The sequence below is a fragment of the Ursus americanus genome, chromosome 11, assembly GCF_024610735.1.
Source record: "Ursus americanus isolate L20-20 chromosome 11, mUrsAme1.1.p, whole genome shotgun sequence".
NCBI classification, from domain to species: domain Eukaryota; kingdom Metazoa; phylum Chordata; class Mammalia; order Carnivora; family Ursidae; genus Ursus; species Ursus americanus.
The window spans coordinates 46,059,207-46,079,921 of NC_142137.1; the positions used below are offsets into that span (position 1 = coordinate 46,059,207).

The 20,715-nt window shown below is 40.1% G+C and overlaps 1 protein-coding gene across 4 annotated transcripts in view; it reads right to left on the bottom strand.

Moving 5' to 3' along the window:
- VNN1 (vanin 1) overlaps positions 1-20,715 on the bottom strand; it is a 46,310-nt gene that overhangs the window by 22,119 nt on the left and 3,476 nt on the right. The window contains exons 2-3 of one of the 4 annotated variants that reach the window (XM_045805531.2): positions 14,192-14,919; positions 8,516-8,654 (exon numbers count right to left, since the gene is read on the bottom strand). The exons of 2 other annotated variants lie outside the window; for them this stretch is intronic. The gene's annotated coding sequence lies outside the window, so the exon portion shown is untranslated. The remainder of the gene's footprint in view (positions 1-8,515; positions 8,655-14,191; positions 14,920-20,715) is intronic. One more of the 4 variants, XM_045805532.2, reaches the window with a different exon arrangement.

The following is a 20,715-nucleotide window of genomic DNA, read 5'->3' on the forward strand; positions in this document are numbered from 1 at the left end:
CATGTCTGAGTCCAAATTTCCCCTTCCGACAAGGACAACAGTCACTGGACTTAGTGCTCACCCTACTCCAGAATGACCTCATCTTGACTTTTTTCTGAAACAATCTTATTTCCGAATGAGGTCACATTCTAAGGTATGGGGGGTTAGAGCCAGAACTGGTATGATCACATTAACTGTCATTGACGAATTGCCAGACATTCTGTGTGGACAAGCTTTAAGAGTTAAAAACTTAGGGAGGTCCCAGGATCAGAGAAGCCCTCACACTTTTGTGAGCTTTATCTCTAGGAACCCTACCAGATCTCCTGGGAGAACTGTGGAGACAAAAATCCCTCTGCCTCATGCTTCCTACAGGAGGAGGGGGAAAATATGCCCAACTTTAAAAGAAGCCCAGAGCATTTCGTTCTCCTTAACAGAAGGCTGCCCTCAAGGGAAACTGTTTACCAGAGCCTAACCTAACTGGGGAAAGGGAAAACTGTGACTGTAGCCCTCCCAGCCTTCCTGTCTCAACCAAGGGGGAAAAAAAAAAGTTGAGAAGCACTAGTGAAGGTCACAGCCCAAGGGCACAGGCTCAAGACAAGATAGAAACTTCATCATTGGACTAAATAGCCCTTCCCTTGTCCTCACATGTTACCGCCTACTTAGCATGTACTAGTCAAGAGAAAGTCTTCAGATGAATAACAGCAGTTCATGGAGTAGACTGCTATTGGCTGAAACTGTAACTGGTTGGGGACCAAGAGCCTCTACTATGGCACCTGAGCTGTGTCCCCTGATCACTACTGTCACTGCATCAGCTTTGCTAAGCCGCCTACTAAGTGCCAAGCTCCCCAAATGTAGCCTTTCTGCTCATACAGAGGAGAGAGTGTGGGGAAATTGTCTCTGTGGGGCAGAAACAATTTCCTTCTACCCTTCAAGACCTTCTAGCTGGTCTAGAGATTAAATTGACATAAGGTGTATTAAAAGGAGAAAAAAATGAAATTTTATTGAGTGTGCATGGAGGCCCCAAAATGAAACTGAGACCTAAAGAAATAACCAAGGCAGGCAGTTTTCATACTTTTTAGACAAAGAGACAATAAATCTGTGAGGCATTGACAAGACAAAGAAAATTTAACTTGGGGAGCTTCAATTAGTAAGGAATTCTAAACAAAATTTTGGCTGGAGTAGTAAATTAGTAAAAGTAACAGGGGTTGTTTATATAAGGCTTTTTGGCTCTAAACTGTTTATCTCTGGTGATAAGGATCTCTTTACCTCCTGGTATAGACAAGCTACCTTGCACATGGGAGATTTATTTCTTGTTTTGTGGAGACAAAGATGAGGGGTGTCAGAATATTCTTTTTGCATCGGTTGTTTCTTAAGTAACTTTTATTTAAAATAATTAATATGCCAAAGTGTCACATTTTGGGGTAGTCTGCTCTTGGTCCCTCTAGTTCCCTCCTTTGAAACTTCTATAGAAGTTGAGCTGGCAGATTTTTTTCTCTCACTGAACAGTGTTAGTTCTGTCAACAGGTTAGTTTAATTAAACTCACTTCAGAAGGCTGTGATGCTTACGTATTTTCAAAGTTAAGCCTATGGTTCAATTAATCATGTAATAAATAAGAGGCATTTTTATGAGAACAAAAGAAAAACAATGGTTAAGATTAGATTAATTATAAAACTGGTTTCTGAGTTCTGAGAGCAGCCAGTGAGAAGATTTGAGATGTCAGACTAAAAGCATCTCAAATAGGGTGAGGACAGTTAGTGGCAATCTGGCAGCCTCTTTCAGTTTGTACATGAAGTGTCTCTGGTGACCTTTCTGAGTGACCCAGAGAACAACAGGCATGAAGATGGTCTATACATGAGCTGTTGTGATTTCACTCAAGTTTACATGAAGTTGTTTATATTTAGTTTTCAGGGCTTCAAGAAAAGGGGAAGTTTTATTTATGAAATGATTCCAAGTCAAAATTACGGGAAAAAATTGGAGATGTTAATTAGGAGTTGTGGCCTGACATTGAAGGAAACTAGAAAAAATTAGGATCTAGTTTCATTTATAAAGAACTGTTTTAGAATCTAATATCCATAAAGGTGTGTTACTTAAACATAATTTTTCTCTTTATAATCACTCTCATTTTATCAAAGATAGCCGAATTAAGACTGATTTGTTTATAAAATAAACCTAGGGGAAAATACCTACCTTGGCCTGATTGTATATGTAAGTTCAGCAAGAATAGTAATTGTTCATATAGACTTTCTTAAATCTGCTTTGCTGGAACTTTTTATAGGGAATCTCTAGATTGAAGTTTTAATAGCCTCTCGATGCCAGAAGCCAACCCATATACTTGCCATCAGACTTTTCCTGTAATACTTATAGATTTGGGTTAATTCCTCTCTGTTGAGGTCTGCAAAATATCCTGAGGTTCCTGCACCTGCGAAAAAGTGATGCTCTTTACCTGTAAGATTGCTAGCAACCCTGTAAGTATTGGGCTGTTTATCCAAGGGGCCTTATTGGCTCCATATAATCAACGTTATTTCCTTAAAGCAGTCTGGCCATACCTAAGTTTTTGCAGGTCTCCATCAAATATGACATTCCAGTCAAAGCCTCAATAATATAATCAATGTTTTCAATTATGTTCTGATACAAGGAGGGCAGATTCATATTGAATTCATGCAAATGAATACATTGCCATGAACATATAAGAATATTTACTGAAAATTCTGGAGTGATCAGATAGAAAGAAAAAGGTTAAATGTTTAATTTATTGAAAAGTTTTATTTTATCAGCTGATGGTCATAGTTAGCTTAAGAGAAAGTTTCCTTAAATCTGGAAAAATAAAACCTTAAAAAATCAACAAGTCATAAAAATTATAATGGTCCTAGGGCGCCTGGGTGGCTCAGTCAGTTAAGCGTCTGCCTTGGGCTCGGGTCATGATCTCAGGGTCCTGGGATTGAGCCCCACACTGGGCTCACTGCTTCTCCCTCCCCTTCTGCTCCTATCCCCCTGCTCTCTCTCCCTTGCCTTCCCTCCCTCTTTCACGCTCTCAAATAAATAAAAAATACTTTAAAAAATTATAATCATCCTCCGTTCATTTAGTCTCATGTTATTAATTTTTGTTCTGCTTGAATCCAGTTTTTCTACTAATTCCAAAAATTCTTACCAAGTTTAGTTTTATGATCTTGAGGTTATCAGAAACCTATACTCAGGGGTCTTTCCGTGAGTCTCATTGAAGATGAAACACAGTTTCAGGAAGCTTTTGTACAAGCATCTGAGTAAAAGTATAACTGTCTACAAATGACAAAGGACTTTTAAAAAAGTCCATGATTAAAGATCTGACTAGAATTAATTACAGTGTCATTGACATGGAAATTTGGTTATTTTTGTGACACGTAACAATTTAAGATAACAACATACCAGGACATATCAGATTTCTAGAAGTTTCATACAACTTCCAGAATAGTTACTTTAGTACCATATATCTACACAAATATAAGACAGTTGAGTATTACTTGTTTGACAATACTTCCTATGTAATTTAACATATCAAACAACCCTACTTTCTCTCTTTAATGATGAGAAACAAAATCATTGAAATGTTCCAAGGGCCTTCTGGAACATTTCACATAAATTTAAAACCTTTAAAAAAATTTTTTTATTTTGGAAGTTTCTCAAAAAATATCAAAAGTTTCAAGCATTTAATTAAAGAAGGATCACAGATCATTATAAAACTATTAAATGACTTAACCAAAGTGACAATAAAAGATTTTAAAGGCAAATACAGAAGGTTACATAGTTGTAAGCAAGTCTTAGCTCTTTTAATATTAAGAAGACTGTTTTCTCTGGGGCGCCTGGGTGGCACAGCGGTTAAGTGTCTGCCTTCAGCTCAGGGCGTGATCCCGGCGTTATGGGATCGAGCCCCACATCAGGCTCCTTGGCTATGAGCCTGCTTCTTCCTCTCCCACTCCCCCTGCTTGTGTTCCCTCTCTCGCTGGCTGTCTCTATCTCTGTCAAATAAATAAATAAAATCTTAAAAAAAAAAAAAAGAAGACTGTCTTCTCGAATGATCAAAGGTTTGATGAAAACAAAACAAAACATAAAATCTTTTTCTAGGCAGAACACATAAAAGGTAAAGAAAATTTTGTTTGAAATTTCTCATAAAAAGCAAACCAATCATCTAAGAAAGTTTTTAACAGAGAGAAAAACCAAATTCTAATTTTCCATCAGTGTTCTTTTGATATTAAAACTCACTCTTAAATATACTTATTCTAATCTTAGCTATATATAAAATTCTCTTTCAAAGGGTTTTTTTCATAACTCTACAAGTTATTTATTTATTTATACACTCAGATTTTAAGTTTTCCCTTTTTAAATAACTAGCTTCACTTTAGGAAAAATTATTTTTGCCCTCAACAAAAATGTATTGTCATTCCTCATACTTTTTTTTACCCAAAACATATATCTTACAGAGTTGTTTCCCTTATAATTTTTAGCAGCTTTAGTCACATGTTAATCACAACTCTGAATCCTTAGAAACTTTAATTTCTAGTGTAGTAGTGAACAACTGTAAATTGTCTGTTTTTCCTGCATTTTTTAGATCAGCAAATTTATGAATATATTTCATAATTTCTAGAAAAATGTGCTTCTTCATAGTACAATCTTTTAATAAAGAACAGAACATGTTTACTAGCAGACCCAAAATTTTTAGTTTCTTTAGAGTAATAAGGAAACCACAAGTAGATAAACCTATGTTCAGTATTTAATGTTTATTATTTTATCTTATTTAGAAATGACCTAAATATTCAATGAATTCAACCTAACTCATCACTTACCAAAACTTCAAGGTTTCAAGTTGCCAAAAAGATTTGGGGAAACTATTTTTAAAGTTTACCTAAAAACCTTTTAAACTTTATTTAATTTACTCGTTCTTAACAATTATACTTAGATTACCCATAAAAACTGTAGGAGACATCAAAGTCAGTTATTCTTCCAAGCTAATTATTTTTTAAAAACAGAGATAGTATCAGCCTATTTGACTCTAAGTAAACCGAGGCAGAGTAAAAGTTTTAGTTTAAGTGTTGATAATTTTAAAGGCATGTCTCTTTTCATTAAACCAACAACCTTAAATTATTTTTAACACTGAATTTGCTCCCAAATCATATAAACTTGAAAATAAGCGCTTGCTTTGAAACCAACTAAACAGGGCTCTTTTACGAACTAATTTTAGTAATACCATCCAGATGTAGAAAACGATCTCACACTTACAACATATATATTGTTACAAAGAAAACCACAGGCCCAATATGGCATTACTTCTGTTAAGGCTCCAAGTCAGTAAACCAAGACTTAATACCTAAACTAACTGCAGTTTCAACTCCCCAGGAATGTAACCTTTAACCAGGCAACATGGAATTTCCTGGTCAACACAAGAAGTTTATTGATAGACCCTTTCCATCTCCCTCAGGAGGGCAAATTGCCTACAAAACGCCTTCTTTGCTATAACTTGTCCTTTTCTGCTCCATCTCTACCTTTAAAAGCAGTTCCTCTTGGTAGCACTTTGGAGTTCCTTTCTGATTGTTAGAATGGGATGCTGCTCAATTCATGAATTGATAAAAAAGGCCAGTTAGAGCTTTAAAATCTCCTTCGATGGATTGTTCTTATTTAACAATAGAGACATACATACAAACACACGATGTCAACAAAGATCTTATGGTTTTTGTTGTGTGGGGAGAACATTACAGGCCTGATTTTTATATACATTTCCTCCCTCTCTTTTTTTTTTCCTTCTGGTGAGAATTTTTTTTTTTTTTTAAGTTTATATTTCAAAGAATGGCTCTTAGGTCCTAGAGAAGAGGGGGTAGAAAATTTAGACCACAGAGGCACCAAGGAAGTACCCAAGTTTTCTCTAAGGTGGACTTTTCGGGACATATTGTCCACTTAGCAGAGATGCTAGAGCGTGGGCACAAGAGCCCTTTTAGCAATTTGTATTTTTACTTTTAAGTAAGCGCCACCCCCAGCATGAAGCCCACTGGGGGCTTGAACTCATGACCGTGAGATCCAGCCCTGAGCTGAGATCACGAGTCCAAAGACACTGAGCCATCCAGTTGCTGCCTTAGCAATTTATATTTTTAAAAGCCCTCTTCCCCTCCCTGCCCTTTTTCTTCAGTCTCAGGCTCAATGGTGGATTGTATTTTCATTTCAAAGATATGACAAAATTGATAACTCTAAGGGACAGAGAAAGAATGCAAGTTGTTTGTTTTAAAGAAATTTGAGATATAATTGCTATTTAAAAAACTATTTCTTTTCTTAGGTACAGGACAATTTTGTTCCAATATCCTGATCTTTTATAATACCTACAAAGCATTTTGAGAGGAATAGGCAAGGTTTTGAGATTGGTAAAAACAGGTGGGCTTTGACTTGTTTTCAGAATTGTCATTTATAGTTTTGTAGAGATTTTTAGACAAAGACAGCTGTCTTTAATTCCCCCCAAAGATGTGGCCTGCAGCCTGAATATCAAGAGATGGACCTGCCTTTTTAACTAAACTTGATACATATATATACATATATACACCAGGGAGATGGTTAACCAAACTGGGAATGAAACCTTTATGCCTTTGTAAACTCCGTATGAAGTGTATTAAGAAAAGCATTTTTCCTAAGTACATAATTTAACCTTGGGCTTTTATTATATTAGGCCCTGAGATCGGCCTTCCACTGATTAATTGCAGGAGGGCCTAGGAGAAATTTTGGTCATCTGCTTCCTCTGTGAAGGGGGGCTGTGTTCCAGGGGGCCTTCTGGCTTGCCTAATAACCATAGTATAATCAGGAGCTGAAAGAAACTTCCCTTAGCAGCCAGTCAACTTCTTTTTGAGTGAAGTTGTGAATAGCCATCAACCTTTCTAATTCCTCTAAATTCGGTAAGATCTTTTGAAAGCGGAAGAAAAGGGGCTTTATAATTTAAAAGATCTGCTGCTGTTCAAGGGACATGAATTCTCTGTGTGTGCTGGGGGTGGGGGGGTGCGCAGTTCTAAGATATATCTGCCAAGGTCATTGCATAGAAATGTCTAAAGTTGGCAGAGCCTGATTACAGCAAAGCCAGCCCTACTGCCTGTCCCAGGTACTGCTAAATTTACTTTTTGGCTTCCAGCCTTTGTAAGAGCAGTCTGTGTACTTTGAACTTGAGAGTAAGCTGGAGTACTGTCTAAAAAATCTCATAGGCAAAGGGAAGCTAAAAATGATAGATGGGGCCAGATTTCAGGAAGGGAAATTTACAATGGATGTAGACATTAATTTTTGTCTTAAGTCCAATTTCTGTTCTTTATCTTGTCAGAGGAGTCCTTAAACATAGCCTTATACTAATAAGACAATTGAGAACTCACCATAAAGAGTTTTTTTTTAATTTACCAATTTTAATTTTTTTTTAAGACTTTGTCAGAGAGAGAGAGAGAGTACAAACAGGGGGAGTGGCAGGCAGAGGGAGAAGCAGGCTCCCTGGGGAGCAAGGAGCCCGATGCAGGACTCCATCCCAGGACCCTGGGATCATGACCTGAGCCAAAGGTAGACACTTCACCAGCTGAGCCACCCAGACACTCCTTAATTTAGCCAATTTAAAGGATCCATCTCCTGGCCATTGATCTTGTTATTAATATCAATTAATAGCAACTCAAACCAATAAGCCTTTTTATGGTTTGACCAAAGATACAAGAGATGTCCCTAGAGATAGTCGATGAAGCCCCCATGATCCAAAAGTCTACTCCCAAGAATAGGCTACGAAAGCAAAGACCTGCAGGGACAGGATATAAGAATGATGTGGTCTATCAGGCGTCTCCAGTCCTTCCACAAAGTGCGAAGCTTCCAGTCACAGAGTCGCCAATGGGAGACATCAGGCAGGTGCTACTGGGAGTGGGATTTTTCTAGCACTAACAGGCAATGAAGATTGAGACCACCAAGGCCTTTTATAGTTTAGGACCTCTTATGACAAAGTCCCCTGAGAGCTAGCCCAACTGGACAAAGAGAATATTTGCTTATAAATGGGTGTCTCTGATCCCCAGTCTATTCAACTGGCCACCAAAGTGCACCCCAGTAAATGCACCCTCCGGATGGCAGAGACCAGAGAGAATGTTCTCACTGGTCACAAAGCCAAACTCTTAGGGAAAAACCTCAACTCTTTTTACACCGGGGACCCACAGCAACGTTTGTCCACACAGACACTGTCTGAGGAGAACCGAGAACTCTCCACTCTGTGGGCCCGCTTGATCAGCAGGCTGATAGGGGCTATGCCCACCTTCGGGTTATGGAATCCCCTTTACGACAAACAATACAGACAAAGGAAAACAAAGACCATCTCTGGAAGGAAATGGATCACTAGCCAAACAGTACTCCACCAAATTTTTACCAAGAGTCGCTAAGCCAAAGGAACTAGTCCCACAGATATTTTCTCTGGCTAATTTTAACTTGAGAGAAAGAGAAAAACATTGGCATCCCTCTCACTCCACCAGACCTCACAGACAGAGAGAGATTCCTGGAGGCCGACATGGTAAGAAATCTTACCTTCTGCCGGCTGTACGTCAGATCTCCCAAGATCTCAAAGCTGCAGAATCTTCAGAGCAAATATCCAGCGGAAGTTGATCCAGCTGGCCACGCGGACTGCAGGGGAGGGACAGCCTCCTCTGCTTTCAAGGATTTCCAGCTGCCCCAAGAATTACATGGACACGAGACAGATTAACAGGAGGAAGAAAAAAAGTTTTATTACATGCACACAGAGGCCCCGGAATGACACTGAGACCTAAAGAGATGACCGAGGCAGGCATTTGTTATACTCTTTAGACAAAGAGGCAATAAATCTGTGAGGAATTGACAGGACAAAGAAAACTTAACTTGGGAAGCTTCAATTAGTAAGGAATTCTAAACAGAATTTGGGCTGGGGTAGAAAATTAATAAAAGGTAACAAGGGTTGTTTATACAGACTTTTTGACTCTAAATTTCCTATGTCTGGTGATAAGAATCTCTTTACCTCCTGGTACAGATGGACCACTTTTTACATAAGAGATTTCTTTGTTTTCTGAAGATAAGAAGTCAATGTTCTTTTTTTTTTAAAGATTTTTTAAAAAGATTTTATTTATTTATTTGAGATACAGAGAGAGAGAGAGAGCACAAGCAGGGGAAGTGACAGGCAGAGGGAGATGCAGACTCCTCGCTGAGCAGCGAGCCCAATGCCGGGGCTCCATCCTAGGACCCTGGGATCAGGACCTGAGCTGAAGGCAGACGCTTAACCGACTGAGCCACTCAGGCACCCCTTGAGATTTTTATTTATTTATTTGAGAGAGAGAGAGAGAATGCAGAGAAGAGGGGCAGAGAGAGAAAAAGAAGCAGACTCCCCACTGAGCAGGGAGCCCGATGTGGGACTCGATCGCAGGACCCTGAGATCATGCCCTGAGCCGAAAGCAGACACTTAACAGACTGAGCCACCAAGGTGCCCAGAAGTCAGTGTTCCTTTTGCATTGGCTGTTTCTTAAGTAACTTTAATTTAAAATAATCAACATACCAAAGCAGCACATTTTGGTGGCCTGCCCTTGGCACCAACAAATCTTTTATGTGGAGAGAAGCCTTGATTAATACCACCAGACTCCGCAAGGATGGAGAGCATTTCCTCTTTAGAGGGACAACATGACATCCCACTGCCTGGAGTCGGAAGGAGACCCCTCACTGACAGCACCCCAGGAAGCAGGCCTCAGAATGAACTCAGCAGGAAATTGTGCCCTGCCCAAGTGGAAAGAACCAGAAACAGGGGAAAGGAAGGGAGAACAAAGACTGAATGGGGGTGAGCACTGCCTCTCACACTTCTCTATGTCCTCAGCACCTAGCACAGTGCCTGGTACACAAAAGACCTAACCTGTCATTTAAGGAATTGCCCCAGGACTGCCCCTAGCTTGCCATAGGACTGGAGATAATTTATTTCCCCTATCTCCTCAGCAGTTCCAGCTAACCCAGGTGATCCAGTTGATCCTACTGAATTGAGGGGCGTCAGTGCAGGACAACCAGTCATGGGATTAGAGGATTGGAATTTTCAGTCCCACCCCTGCCTTCAGGGGAGGGGACAGGGCCTGGAAGTTGAATCAATAGCCAATGGCCAATGATTGACTCAAGTGTGCCTATATAATGAAGAGGTTTGGAGAGCTTCCAGGTGGGTGAACAGGTGGAGATGTTGGAAGAGTGGCATGCTTGAAGAGGGCTTGGGGCTCTGGGCCCCTTCCCTTGTCCCTTCCGTCTGGCTATTCCTGAGTTATATCCTTTTTAATTAAACTGATGTTAAAAAGAAAACCACAGGCCCAAAATGGCATCATTTAGGGCCCCACATCAGTAAACCAAGACCTAATAACCTAACCTATCTGTCATTGAAACACCATGAGAATGTAACCTTTCACCAATCAACACAGAATTTCCTGGTCAATTCTAGAAAATTTACTAAGGCTCCTATCGCTACCCTTAGGAATGCAACCTTGCCTAAACAATGCGTCCCTTGCTAATAAATTCCTTTTTTATTTTATTTTATTTATTTGAGAGAGAGAGTAAAGAGAGAGAGGGAGAGGGAGAAGATGACTCCCTGTTGAGCAGACAGCCCGTCGTGGGACTCGATCCCAGGACCCTGAGATCATGACCTGAGCTGAAGGCAGACGCTTAACTGACCAAGCCACCCAGGTGCCCCCTTTTTTCTTTTTCTTAATGCCTTCTCTCTGCTTTTAAAAACTGTCACCAGCTACACCCCAAGACCTGACCTTTACTGCTCACTTGCTTATACTCACCAACCCTTGTCCCACATTTTTCCTTAAGCTCTTCTTTCCAGCTTCTCTCTTAACATAGGTAAATGGAAACCAAAACCACCCCTTACGCAATAGTGAGTGCCCTGGCAAGACCTCCAGCCAGCCCAGACCAATAAGACCAGCCTGAGCTTAACCCCTGACTCACAGCTGCATGGACGGACCAACAACTACCTTGACTTCGGTGTGGTACTAAAATCTCTGCCCGAGGAGGAGCAAAGCCTCCTTTCCATAACATGTAAATGTATGTACACTCATGTTTCCTGAAGGCCCACGTGTGACTTTGTGCCCACCTTTACACAAGAGGACGAGGCCTCCTAATCTAAATATTCATCTTAACCCTAAATAAAGAGAATCCACTCACCTTTGCTCAGAGAGTCACGGCTTTGGGAACCATCCCCCTTGATCTCCTTATTTGCTGCAAGTAAACCTCTCTTTGTGTGAAAACTTAACCTGGTGTAGTTTCTGACTCACCCAGGCTCAAACTCGCATTGGTTCGGTTACAAAATCTGTCCATTGTTTAGCTCAGGGGATCTCCGCCCTATTTGCTAGATGGGATGCTGCCTGATTCATGATGAGTCATTTAATAAAGCCAGTCAGATCTTCAAATTCACTTGGTGGCATTATTTTTTCTTACCAAATTTTGTGGCAGCGTCAGGAGCTGAAGCAAAATTCTGACTGGGTTTGAGAAAAACGGGAAACACAGGTATGGTGCTCTGTGAACACTTTTGAGTTCACGGTCTTTCTCGCTATTTCTGAGGGCCATTGGCAAGTCCCTCTCAGTTAGGCTCTTCTCTTTTTGCATTCCAAGTCCTGACCTAATTGGCTTTCTCATCCAGGGTTAACAGGTCAGTCTAGACTGACAGGAGATTCTAACGGAGTGCCAGTCCTTAGCCCTTGGCTTGGTCCACAATTCCACGCTGGAATTCCTTCTTCATTTCCAGCCTGCAGTCCCCATTTACTGTGGTTTGCTGGTTTAGTCCTTTCCCCAGTTCCAGTCTGCAGTCTCAATAATGGATTCTGCTGGTTTAGTCCATGCTGGGAATTGCTGGTGGTGGGCATAGCCTTCTCTTGGCCAGTCCACAGTGACAACTTTTGGTTATTGCCATTGCATTGAGGTACCCATGTCTGTCTTGTTTTGTGTAAACAAAGCCTTAGCTAATGGGATCCTTAAAATCAGAAGAGTCAAGATAGGCCACCTTTTGGCACACTTGCTTATTTTATGTCTAAAAACAAAACTATGATGCAAGGAGCTGTGATTATCTACAGAAATGGTAAAATTTTACTAAAAACAACACAGAATTATCAGGGCCATGATGGAGAACATTTCAGTTAGATAAGGTCATCTAAGGAATGCACTTGAAAGCAAGGGTTCCCAAGGTAAACAGAATGGGATATCTGTTTTAAGTGGCAAGGAGAAGCCTCCAAAAAGTTTCAAAATTCCAACAGTTTCATTGAAAGATCCATTGCAAAAGTCTAATGAAAAATTTAATGTATAAGAGGTACCTGTTGGGGCCAAGAGCAGGTTGCCCCAAGACAGGCCACTTTGGCATAAACACTATTTTGAGTTAAAAGCCATCAAAACCCATTACCTCCCCCCTCAATTGCCTCCCTATACTAGGAAAACAGGTGTTAACAGAGATTTCTCTTTACCTAATAAATCTATCTGCATAAAAGGGCAAGTTATGTTTTCCAAACATCTCCTCACCTTCCTGCTGCTGATCTTTCTCACCTTTGTATCTTCAGGACCCTACCCCTCTTCTTAACTCATATAAGCATCACATAAGTCTGGAATTTCATGCCTGTGTAGGTCCCTGTATATATGAAATTAAATTTGATTTTCGCCTGTTCATCTGTCTCATGTCAATTTGATTCTTAGTCCAGCTAGAAGGACCTTGAATAGCAGAAGAAATTCTTCCTCCTCAACACACCTTTGTAAATATTAGATTTTAATACTGCTTATTATAAGCTGGACTAGATCCTGATTTCTTGTAGAGTCCTCCAATGCCTAGCTCCAACTCTCCAAACTAGCATTTTTTAATTTTTCTTTCATCTTTCTGACTTGGAATCATTTAAAAACTAAATCTGCCCTTCTTCCTGAAGCTCTACAAATTGATTATAAACAACTTGATATAAATTTCAGAGAAATCACCACAACAGCTCATTTATAAATCATCTTCATGCCTCTTGCTCTGTGGGTCACTCAAAAATATAGCCTGACATCTAGAAATCTTGATTGGCTACGCTTAAAACTCAGAAATTGGTTTATGATTTGATCTAACCATTAGCCATTGTTTTTCTTTTGTTTCCATAACAATGCCTCTTATTTAATACCTGATTGCTTGAACCATAGGCCTAACAGAACATACCTTCAACACTGCCTCTTGAAATGAGTTTAGCTAAACTGACCTATTGTCAAGACAAAGGGATAGGTTCAACAAGATGAAACAATCCACCAACTCAACTTTTAATGCGTGAAACTTCAGGAAGTTTCAGAGGAAGGGAACTGTAGGGGCAAAAGGCCAGCTGCCCCAAGATGGGCCACTTTGGCATGACGGTTAGTTTGAGTTAAAGTAATCAAAAGCCAGCAGATTCAGGGACAGCTCTTCACCTCCTCCGCCACTTCCCAAAGAGAATTTGGATAGAGGATCTGCTCCAGGAAGAGAGCTGTCACCATAGATAACTCTGACTCCATCACAACATGAACTAGGTGTGGCAGACAGGGAGGAACCTCACAAGACCTGCCCGATCAAAGTCCCCCAGGTCTCCTTTTTTCTGATAGTCCAGCAAACATGTTTACCAACCATTTACTCTTTCTCATTTTCCTGTCAATTACATTCCTTTCCCTTAGAGACCCAGACCCCCACCCCCTTCTCCTTACTGTAGAAAGACATACATACTCACTTTTCCTCTCTTTGGAATTTCCATGTGCATGTGGATTCCCCATACATATGAAAAGAAATTTGATTTTCTCCTGTTAATTTCTCATATCAGTTTGATTCCCAATCTGCCTAGATGGGCCTTGAAAGGGACAGGAAAGTCTTGCTCCCTGACATACTGACAACAGAAGACTATTTATTAGATTGATGTAACTCCCACGGTTCGCCTCTATCCTCCAAGTACTCATTCTACTAATCGCCCGTCTGAATTGTTTTTCCACTCAGGAAAGACTACATAATTGTAAGTAAAAGTCTGCCAAGTTAATGGTTTTACAGACACTCCCATATCTACTTTCAAAGAAGGGCTCCCATAGAGGTCCCCTCCCAGATTTGAAGACACTGAGGACCTTTCTGGTAAACTGCTACATTGTTCCCTTAAACAGCTAAGGGAAAACTCTGGTGGATACCAGAGCTTACAGACAGGATCCTGGATAAACTGTCTAAAGCCTATGAAAGATGAAAACTCTTACCAGAATCAGTTCTTCTGAATCAATGTCTGTGGTGCCCAGTCTGGAGAGGAAAATAAAATCTCACTGTTGTCCCTTCATTTCCAGCTTCAAACCCATTGTGGATTGTTCTTTTCTCTCCCAGAGAGAGCAACCGCCTTCTTGCTTGTCTCCTTTTGCGTAACTAGGCTTGGCTTTCTGCCTGCCTGGTACAGGCAAGTTGTTTCTTTCTTTTGGCTGCCTTTGGGAGTGACTCTGGATTTGTGGAACATAGTATCCTTTGCACCCTCTTTGGGGATCTGTCAGACACCCACGGGGTGTTACTCAATGCTCCCAGAAATATTTAAAAGTAGAACTATGTACTCATGCAGCATTATTTATGATAGCCGAATTATGGAAGCAGCCAGAGTCTGTTGACAGATGAATTGATTAAAGAAGTGGTATGTTCAGCCATAAAAAAAGAATGAAATCTTGACATCTGCAACAACATGGATGACTCTAGAGGGTATAACACTAAGTGAAATAAGTCAGAGAAAAACAAATACTATGTGATTTCATTCATGTGGAATTTAACAAAACAAACAAACAGGGGCGCCTGGGTGGCTCAGTCGTTAAGCGTCTGCCTTCGGCTCAGGGCGTGATCCTGGCGTTCTGGGATCGAGCCCCACATCAGGCTCCTCTCCTGGGAAGCCTGCTTCTTCCTCTTCCACTCCCCCTGCTTGTGTTCCCTCTCTCGCTGGCTGCCTCTATCTCTGTCAAATAAATAAATAAATAAATGATTTTTTTAAAAAAACAAACAAACACAAAAGACCAAAAAAAAAAAAAAAACCACTCTTAAATACAGAAAACAAAATGATGGTGGGGGGATGGGTGAAGTAGGTGATAGGGATTAAGAGCACATTTATCACGATGAGGGCAGAGCAATGTACAGAATTGTTGACTCATCATATTGCACACCTGAAACTAATAACACTGTATGCTAATTATACTGGAATTAAAAAAACAAAACTATGTACCCAGAGGGAAAGCAACCAATTGAAGATAATATAGTAGGATAGGTGAATGAACATAAGATGGCCTTTAAGTTATAACCCAATTTTTTGAGGAATTGAAAACACCATCCTTATTTTACAAAAGAAAAATCAGTGTACAGGCAATTCAAAATTCACCTATTCTTTTACGAATCCCAAAACTTCCCTTGTTTATCTGAAATGCCCTGTAAATTATTGGACTTAGAAAACCAAAGTCCTTCTTAGAAGAACTTACTTTTTTTCTCTTCCCTTTAAAGTTACACATCTTATCATGCCTTTGCAAGGTAAACACAGTGCACAATTACCTGAGACTGAAGGGGGAAAAAATAAAGGAAGAAATATCTTTTTAAAATAAACTGCTAGGTACCCAGAGCAATCTACACTTTCAATGCTATCCCGATCAAAATACCAAGAACGTTTTTCAAAGAACTGGAACAAATAGTCCTTAAATTTGTATGGAACCAGAAAAGACCCCGAATCTCCAAGGAACTGTTGAAAAGGAAAAACAAAGCTGGGGGCATCACAATGCCGGATTTCGAGCTGTACTACAAAGCTGTGATCACAAAGACAGCATGGTACTGGCACAAAAACAGACACATAGACCAATGGAACAGAATAGAGAGCCCAGAAATGGACCCTCAGCTCTTTGGGCAACTAATATTTGATAAAGCAGGAAAAAACATCCGGTGGGAAAAAGACAGTCTCTTCAATAAATGGTGCTGGGAAAATTGGACAGCTACATGCAAAAGAATGAAACTTGACCACTATCTCACACCATACACAAAAATAAACTCCAAATGGATGAAAGACCTCGATGTGAGACAGGAATCCATCAAAATTCTAGAGGAGAACATAGGCAGCAACCTCTACGACATCAGCCAAAGCAACCTTTTTCATGACACATCCCCAAAGGCAAGAGAAACAAAAGATAAAATGAATTTATGGGACTTCATCAAGATTAAAAGTTTCTGCACATCCAAGGAAACAGTCAGAAAAACTAAGAGGCAGCCCACGGAATGGGAGAATATATTTGCAAATGACACTACAGATAAAGGACTGGTATCCAAGATCTACAAAGAACTTCTCAAACTCAATACACGAGAAACAAATAAACAAATCAAAAAATGGGCAGAAGATACGAACAGACACTTTTCCAATGAAGACATACAAATGGCTAACAGACACATGAAAAAATGTTCAAAATCATTAGCCATCAAGGAAATTCAAATCAAAACCACACTGAGATACCACCTTACGCCAGTTAGAATGGCAAAAATAGACAAGGCAAGAAACAACAATTGTTGGAGAGGATGTGGAGAAAGGGGATCCCTCCTACATTGTTGGTGGGAATGCAAGTTGGTACAGCCACTCTGGAAAACCGTGTGGAGGTCCCTTAAAAAGTTAAAAATTGAGCTACCCTATGATCCAGCCATTGCACTACTGGGTGTTTACCCCAAAGATACAGACGTAGTGAAGAGAAGGGCCATATGCACCCCAATGTTCATAGCAGCAATGTCCACAATAGCTAAATCGTGGAAGGAGCCGAGATGCCCTGCAACAGATGACTGGATTAAGAAGTTGTGGTCCATATATACAATGGAATATTACTCAGCAATCAGAAAGAATGAGTTCTCAACATTTGCTACAACATGGACGGCACTGGAGGAGATAATGCTTAGTGAAATAAGTCAAGCAGAGAAAGACAACTATCATATGATTTCTCTCATCTATGGAACATAAGAACTAGAATGATCAGTAGGGGAAGAAAGGGATAAAGAAAGGGGGGGTAATCAGAAGGGGGAATGAAACATGAGAGACTATGGACTATGAGAAACAAACTGAGGGCTACAGAGGGGAGGGGGGTGGGGGAATGGGATAGACCGGTGATGGGTAGTAAGGAGGGCACATATTGCATGGTGCACTGGGTGTTATACACAACTAATGAATCATCGAGCCTTACATCGAAAACCGGGGATGTACTGTATGGTGACTAACATAATATAATAAAAAATCATTATTAATAAAATAAATAAATAAATAAATAAATAAAAATAAAAAAAAAATAAAATAAAATAAACTGCTAGGGACGCCTGGGTGGCTCAGTCGGTTAAGCGGGTGCCTTCAGCTCAGGTCCTTGGATCAAGTCCCACATCGGGCTCCCTGCTCGGTGGGGAGCCTGCTCCTCCCCCTGCTTGTGCTCTCTCTCCCTGACAAATAAACAATTAAAAGATCTTTTTAAAAAAATAATAAAATAAAAAATAAAATAAAATAAACTGCTAAAGGGCTCTTGTGCCCAGACTCTAGCACAGCTTTCTTAAGATTGATTCCAGGGACAAGTACAAATCTTAAAAATCTTCCCAAAGTCCTTGCATGCATGTGTTCGTGAGCATGTTATAAAGGTGAGATATTATTCTACCTCTGGATGGTATTGCTAAAATTAATTTTCAAAAGAGCTCTATTTAGTTGAAGACAAGTGCCAATAAGGATTGACCATTCTAAACCTATCAAAAAGATAGACACTAACCCAAATGTTTTTTTTAAGTTCATGTGATCTGGGAAAATATTCAACATGAAAGCTTGTTTAAGATTGTTGGTTTAATTAAAATGGACATGTCTTTAGAGTTATCAGCAATAAAATGGAAATTTTTATTCTACCTGTGTTTACTTAAAGTCGTAAGTCAATGTTATCTCTTGTTACGGACTATTTAAAAGAAAAACAGCTTTGAAGAATGACTGATGTCTCACAAAGTTTTTGAGTAATCTAAGCATAATTGTTAATAACAAGTAAATTAAATAGACATAAATAAAAAATTTTAGGTAAGGGGCGCCTGGGTAGCGCAGTCGTTAAAGCGTCTGCCTTCGGCTCAGGGCGTGATCCCGGCGTACCGGGATCGAGTCCCACATCGGGCTCCTCTGCTATGAGCCTGCTTCTTCCTCTCCCACTCCCCCTGCTGTGTTCCCTCTCTCGCTGGCTGTCTCTCTGTCACATAAATAAATAAAATCTTTAAAAAAAAAAAAAAATTTTAGGTAAGCTTTTAAATTGTTTTACCAAATCTTATTGGCAACCTAAAACCTTAAAGTCTTGCTGAGTTAGGTTAAATGAGTTAAGTTAGATTTTTTAAATATCTAGATCACTTCCAAGTAAAACTGATGGATAGTTGGAAGGCAGGCAGGCAGGGAAAAGCTCCCCCACCCCCACCCCAAGAGGAAACAACCCTTCAAAGGGTTTTACACCATCCTGGAAGGAGCCCTCCAGCCTTTCCCATGTGACAAAAACCTGATTGGATGACAGGTGCAGGGATGGTTAATCAGATTAAAACAGCCAGCCAACAAGCCCATAAAAACTCCTAGACTTAGAAACTCCTGTAGCAACCCTCTCACATCCCCTCCCTCCTCAGGACCTTTGTGCTATCACTTCACCATCGCTCAATAAACCTTGCTTTGCTGCCCACCCCTCTGTCTGGTCTACCCCTTCATTCACTGAAGCGGTGTGAACCACAGGCACTGACAGAAAAAAATCCTGTAACAAAACAAAATACTAAAACATTGATTACTAAACACAGGTTTATCTATTTTTGGCTTCTAATTACAGAGAAACTAAAAGATATCTGGAGCTGTTCATGCTACACCTGAAAATTTAAAAAGGCATATGCTTATAAATATTATGATATATATTCATAAATTTGCAAATCTAAAGAAGTGTGGTAAAAGAGACCGTTCACTTACTACTTAATTATCACTAGAAATTGAGATTTCTAAGACTTAAAAATTCTAATAAATGTAATAATTTATTAGACCACTAGAAATAAAAAGGGAAAATAACTTTATATGCAAAGAAAGTAAGATGCATGTTTTTGGTAAGAAAAAATTATGAGGAATAGAGATACATTTTTGCTGAGGAAAAACAAAGTAATTTTGTCCTAAAGCAAGACTGTTTATTCCAAGAGGGAAAACTTAGGACAAAATCTGAGTGTAAAGAAGAAAGTTGTAGAAGCTTTTTGAAACAGAAATCTTTGGAAAGAACTTTGAGTATGTGATCCAGCTGGCTTCCATGGAAAGGCAGCAACAACAGAATCTATAATGATTGTAACACACTCGGATGAGGTCCATTCTGCTTCTGCAAAAATGGCTCCTCATTCCCAGGGTTTTGCCATCCTGACGTCCCTATAACATGGCAACAGTCTGCTCCTGAATCAGAGAAACTGAGATGGGTAAACAAGGGCTGTAAATTAAATGAATAGGGCTATGGGAAACCCAAGATGGCTGCTTGGTTTTTCCCAGCTCCTTGACAAACCCCATTTTCTGATTTTTGCATTCCTTCACCCACTGCAATGCATTTAAGATAACTCGAGTTACAGACATTAGTGGAGAAACTCTGTGAAATTGCAAAAAACAGTCTGCCAATAATATTTAACTCATCAGACCCAGAATCCTGAAAAACCGATTTTGTCTCCAGTGTCCTCAGACCCTCTCCCTGTAGACCCTTCGAACACCTGTAGCTAAACTTCATTTAGTTGCCACTTAGTGTGGGTTATCAATATGTCCTTGCTATTGTATGCATGCTTTCCAGATGGGTTGAAGCCTTTCCCTGCCACAAGACTGATGCTCTCACAATGGGAGGGGACCTGTTAAAAAATGTGATTCCCACTTGAAGTATGCCTTCTATAATCTCCAGTGATTGAGGCACCCACTTCACTGGGTGAATCATAGGAGCCTTAATGAAAACCTTGCAGACTTGGAATTCTATCAATAGATAACCTCCTGCTGATGCCTTGTGTCATGCTAGTATGACCACTACTGTAAGTCTCTAATGCCTTATGCTCAAGCCTGTTATCAACAGGTTAAAGAAGCCTTCCTGGGCCCCAATTCCAAAGGATCTTGTTCATCACAGTTTAGGGCCTGGTGACCAAGTATTCTGAAAACATCATCAGAGGAAGACCTCGAGCCCCACTGGAAAGAAGCGTACCAAGTGTTCCTGCCCACTAACACTGGTACAAAATTAGAATGTATTCAGCGTTGAGTACACATCACACAGGTAAAGAAGACTCCACCTGATACCTGGTGCTGTGAAGACACCAGAGACCTCTGAATCAAACTGACAAGGAAGACAAGTAGCTGCCATTGAGGTAGACTGCTTCCACCAAGAGACCAGATCAAGACTTCCTACTTCAACTGAAACCCCTTCTCCTTTTCCCTTCCTTCACTCTGGCATTGGCCTGGAAAGATAACACCCTCATCTTTATCTCCCAGGCCACTGCTAATATGGGTAATCTCTGGAATTTAGGGCAACCTTTTTATTTCAGACTAGGAACCTGAAATCTGAGCCCCTACATCTCATTGGTCAACTCCCCTGAATTTACATAGTCAAGTTAGAAAAGGTCTACCAGGAGGCTTTCATGATTCAGGACTCACTCCTTTTGGCAGGTTCCTACTTCCTGGGCAAGGGATAAATATAAATGAGGCTCTGATCAGGAACTTCTCCTTAATTCTTGAAATTGTTGCAGAATCCATTGCAAA